The sequence below is a fragment of the Aedes aegypti genome, chromosome 2, assembly GCF_002204515.2.
Source record: "Aedes aegypti strain LVP_AGWG chromosome 2, AaegL5.0 Primary Assembly, whole genome shotgun sequence".
Lineage (NCBI taxonomy): Eukaryota > Metazoa > Arthropoda > Insecta > Diptera > Culicidae > Aedes > Aedes aegypti.
Genome location: NC_035108.1, coordinates 48,102,742 through 48,108,275, shown reverse-complemented (window position 1 = coordinate 48,108,275; position 5,534 = coordinate 48,102,742). Strand labels below are relative to the sequence as shown.

Below are 5,534 nucleotides of genomic sequence, written 5' to 3'. Positions count from 1 at the left end.
ATTAACGTTAACAACCCTGATGGAGACAACGGTAGACAATCCGAAGACTCCGACCATTACCCGAATCGCTGTACCATCAGCTGCAGGAACGTAGATCAATCTTGACATAACTAAACATGTACCTAATGACTTTCATATAATTCAGTTTTAAAGATGAATCTACTCTTTTGCTTTTTTTTTTAAATCATCGAAGAAAAGCAAACAAATAAAAAATAATAATAAAAGCAAGCCATTTGTTTATTACTTGTTACCGCACATAAATTATAAAAGTAGATTTATTTGGATGCATTTGAATCCCCCCTTATTTTGGGTGTGCGTCGCATGTAAAAATTAAGGGTTCCAGTTTCACTGGTTTTATCTGCATCGGTGCAAAGCTTGATTGCAAAAATCTATGGGTGCCGCACATATAAACTAGATGCGAATTATTCTCAGTGTACCAATCCATTACAGGCTTGGCGTAATGGTACGAAGCGAGATCCAGCCACAACAGTGTGGGCCCACTGTGAGAGCGGAGGAAGGGCAGCAAGCGCTTCTGCAAGCATTCCTCTCGATAAATCTGCCCGTTTATGGTGCTGGTTGTAACGAACGGCTTGCTGTACCGTCCGCTCTCGCAGATAGCCTGTCACAATAGATACTTCTTCGCGAATGTGTCCATCTTTCGCTTCCGGAACTTCCATGCGGGACGTACCGACAAAAAACTAGAGGCCAGGGATTTGTTTGGTGTCCGCCTTGATGTATGGTTCGTCGTTCATGACGAGACCGTCTGGCTTGACCATCCACTCATGGTACAGCTTCCGCGCACGCAATTTGGCAACCGTGTTTTGCTTGTCAGTCCGGTTTGGCGCCTTCCTGACTTTAAAAGCACGTAGCCCAGCCCGCTTAATCGTCTGCTGGACAAACCACTTCGACGAATTGACCTTTTTGGTCACGTTTTGGGTAGAATGGTTCGGGTTATCCTTAAAGTACTACCTTATCTTCCGCGACTTCTCTGGGTATGTCGTTTTTTTCGGGTTTCAGCCACTTCCAGCGCGCCGCTCGATGGTCTTCGTCTCCTGGAACATCTTCACAACGAGGCAAACGGTGGAATGGTATATTCCAAGCCTTTTGCCGATCCATCTGTGCGATTGACCAGGATTATCGATCACCGCGCCCAAGATTTGCCCTTCTTATTTCGAGTTTATCTTGAAAACTATTTGACAGATCGCGTACACGTGAGCCTATGCATACTATGAAACGTTTGAATTCACTGAGCGCCCTATTTTCAAGTTGAGCGGGAGAGCAAGCGAGACAGCACCAACACATGGCGCACATTAAAAGTCAAAAGAACAACATAATTTATGGCTTAGCTTAGCTTAGCTTAGACTGACTACACATATCAATGGTTGCTATTCCGTGATTGACCGATGTCAGTGATGCACAAAGAATCAACTAGAAGATCGGCTGGGATTGGCCATAATCTTCTTCAGTGTGCATAATTCAGTGCCTCTATTTATACATGGTCAATTACGGCACCGGCCACGTCCTTGCAGTCAGGTGGGATTGGGGGAAGGAATGTTAGTGTGTTACCTTTGCTATTTGGAGACCGTGTTTGCCTCTGCATCTCCACAAAGGTTACTGGGAGGGATGTTTGTTAATGGAGAGGATCGTTGGGTCACAGGATTCACTTTGATAAGCGATTAGACCATGATAATTATTGGTGAGATATAAACATGCTTATATGTAAATAGAATATTTTCATTTAATATGAACAATATCTATGTAGAGAAAAATTATGCCGACACTTGACGTAACGAACCTTTCAAAGTTTGTTGAATAAAGTGAACCTTTCGCAAGTCTACACTCGTAGTGTCGAATCATTCAAAGTTTTTTTTTTTTTAATTACAAAAATAAAGGTTAAGGAAGGATCAAACACAACTAAAGGATCACGCCACTTTTTCACTTTCACTCGACCGACGCGCGACATGTTTGATCCTGCCCTCATCACCGGCCCCGCAGGAGCAAGCGTCAAGGTCGAAAGATCAGACACAACTCTCAAAAGAACAACATAATTAATGGCGCGTACAAAGTCTCATAAACATAACACTCTAAACTAGTACAGTTAGAGTGTTATGTTTATTTTTAGTTAAGTCCCTTCAATATCGAGTTAGGGAGAGTTGACTGTATTACCCCAAATTTCATTATTTTTACTCACGTGATAAAAAGTACATCCAATAAAAGGGTCGCATTTTTTCCGAGTCCAATTTTAAGAGACACATGATTTGATCTTTGAGACACACAAAAATGTCATTTTTGTTACGCTGTGTGTGGAATTTTTGCAGGGAAATTTCGAATGAATCGCGATTTTTATACATTTGAATCTAACGACTGATACATTAAGACGTTAACGCGAAGTAAGCCGTCATTGAAATTTGTTCGTGTCATGCATGATTGATGCTAACATATCTCACGATTTCGAATAAATGGAAGTCAGGTTGGTTTGCACTGAAATAGCTGGCAAAGTATCATTATTTTCTTGTATGTTGGCGCATATAGTGATACTTTTTTGAATCAATTGATTATTATTAATATTGAGTCAATCATATCTATGGTTGATTCAACAATTTTGTGTAGTTGAACCAGTCATACCAAATAGTTAAACCAACCATAGATACTGTTGAATGTATGTAAAACGGGGTAACTTTGATAATGCGGGTAACTTTGATAGTGCGAGACTCTCAACATACTAAACGAATTAACAAAGTTCCTGCTAATCTGTTAAGCAAAACGAATGCAAAAGTAAAGAATATTAGTATGACACTTCATGTTAAAGCTATTTTCGTTGGAATCAAGTACATTTGAAGATTTATATGCAAATATGGAAAATTTATAAAATTTTAGCAATTTTGAAATGCTCTCAAACAATCTGTTCTACGATCACTATTTGATGAAGTCATAATGAATTCGTCACTTATACTTGATAGCCTTGTTATAGTAGAACTCGAATTCGGTCTCAAAACCCTTAGCGAAAACTATTTTTACAAACTGGGACCATTTCTGTAATCTAAGTCAGAAATTTCCATATAGCGTTAAACGCCTAAAGGTATGCAACGCCCTACAAATGTTCCTTAATTCATTCAATTTTGTTCGATTGATGCTCCATTATCAAAGTTACCCCAAAACAGAAAACCGACTTTCAATTATATGAAAAATTATATATTCATTCAGAATAAATCTGTTGGAAATCTATCAACTGCAATCGATAGTGAGGATACTGGTAAAATACTTGTTTTAAAAATATAAATTATAATTCTTTGAATCAGCATGCATAAATGTTCAAGTTTTCTTCGAAAAAAAACTATCAAAGTTACCCCGTTTTACGGTAAATATGATTCATCTACCAGCAAATATGATTGACTGGACAATTCTTTTTTCTCCGTGAATATCAACTATGGGGACTGAGTTTTTTTTACTTTGAAATAACGAGCTGAGGAGCCAATATGGCTACCAAAACGAATAAGGGGCTACTTAGCCTGAAAATTACATATTTCATGATTTTATAAACATATTTTAGCTATTTTCCCTTAGATGAACCACTGATGGTACATTTGCCCTAACTATGGAGTGGTCATTAAACCTGCACTGTTACTGCAAAAGTGCCTAACCGACTTGACCGATTTCCCTTCATCGATCCTCTCTTTCGCTGATAACTTCATTAAATTAGGTAAATCTGTAATATTTCTTGTAAATAAAACAGGATATAGTGATTTTTCACCCTATAGCACGAGAATATGTAACGAAAAGAGAATAATTTTTCTGCAGTAACGCATAGAAAGCAAATATGAAGAGAAATTGATGAATGCAGATAGAGCCCTCACGAAGAACAAGCCCGGCTAGCTCAGTCGGTAGAGCATGAGACTCTTAATCTCAGGGTCGTGGGTTCGAGCCCCACGTTGGGCGCGTATCTATTTTACGTTTCTGGTTCGCTACCGAATCATGACACAGTAAAAAACAAATAGTATAATCACGTCGACTTCAGTACCACTGTGTTTCAGTGTGTCGGACTTGTTGCGTAAAATTACACTGGAATCATTGTATTGAACAGTTAAAACGACGTAAATTTGCGAATAAGTTATTGTCCATTAACCACGTGGTCCCCTCGTGGTCTATAAAAGAAGACCGTCCATAAAAAAATGACAATTGTATGGACCTAGTAATTGGCCAAATCATAAACAACACACCACCCAATGATCACGTCGTTTTTACATATAACAATTTTATAACAATTTGAATTTCGTATCGAGGCAATATGATAATTTTTTTTTTTTCGCTGTGTATCTCCCTCTATTTAACCAATGCTGATAACAGTTTGTGGTGTGTACCCCTCACAAAAAGCTTCCCATACCGGGAATCGAACCCGGGCCTTCCGGGTGAGAGCCGGATATCCTAACCACTAGACAATATGGGACTGTGTATAAGGCTAAGCTTAGTAAAAAAAAGTTTTTAAATTGAAGAATAAGTTTCGGTATTATAGTACTTTCCATGGGAAAATTCTTGGTGGTAAAGGCACTGAATCTTCAAAACCAGCAATAACTTTCGACTTAAACCCAATTTTGGCAACATCCAAAAAGTTGGAATAAAAATAGCACTTCACTTGGTTTAGCTTGAATTGTAACTAATTTCTATGCAAATTACATTCCACTCAGCGTTCGTTTAGCTCCATTCCAATCCTGATGGCGAACTTTTCCACTCCGCGAAAGGAAACGCTATTTTTATTAAAAACCGTTTTCCCCATTTCTCAACTTTCAGTTTGGGCTGCTGTCGCTTGAGCGTCGCATGCGATACAAAAAGCGATCTTTCTGCCTCATTCTTCCCATGCGGCTTTTCTTTTCTACTGCCGGTATTCTCCACACTATTTTTAAAGGCTATGGCGCTCGCAGGAGGTCAAACTCGGAACCGCGCTCGTTGTTGTCGGTTTGGTTTGTTGGAAAAAGGCAGCCAAATTAACAAACATTTAAGGAATTCCTTGTCCTGATCGCCTAAAGGCGAACACTTTGTGTTTCATCATAAAGTATTCATTCAAATGATTATACGTTTGAAAAATATATTTCCTATTAGTAAATAAAAAAAATGATAAATTGGAAACTAACAAAAAAATCAATTGATATTCCTATCAAAAATGTAAATAAGCTAACAATAATAAAAAATCAGCATTTCTGAAAAAAAAATCCAATGAAAAATTGAAATTAAACATTTAAAAAATAAAAATCCAAACGAAAATCTCGCATAACTTGTGATCTCGCCTTTAAACGCCATTGGTAACCGAATGTGTAGCTTGTAGCAACTGAGCAAACGAACGGATATACACGTTATTCAACAATGCTACGATGAAGAAAAGATCCTCCTCTATCTCCAAGTGGGGATAGTTTTCATCCAGGTCCATTCATTTGCTTACAAACAAGGAGCAACATACTCAGTTACCAATGGCTTTTAAGGCGAGATCTCAAGTTATGCGAGAAATATAAAAATTACCACCAAAAATCCAAAGTTGCCAATAA

The 5,534-nt window shown here is 38.2% G+C and overlaps 2 non-coding genes across 2 annotated transcripts; one reads left to right on the top strand and one right to left on the bottom strand.

Annotated features, from left to right (window-relative positions):
• The first annotated feature begins 3,863 nt into the window (after positions 1–3,863).
• Trnak-cuu lies at positions 3,864–3,936 on the top strand. The gene has a single exon. It is a non-coding gene; the product is annotated as a tRNA-Lys (tRNA).
• A 436-nt stretch (positions 3,937–4,372) lies between these two features.
• Positions 4,373–4,444, bottom strand: Trnae-cuc. The gene has a single exon. It is a non-coding gene; the product is annotated as a tRNA-Glu (tRNA).
• Positions 4,445–5,534: the final 1,090 nt, after the last annotated feature.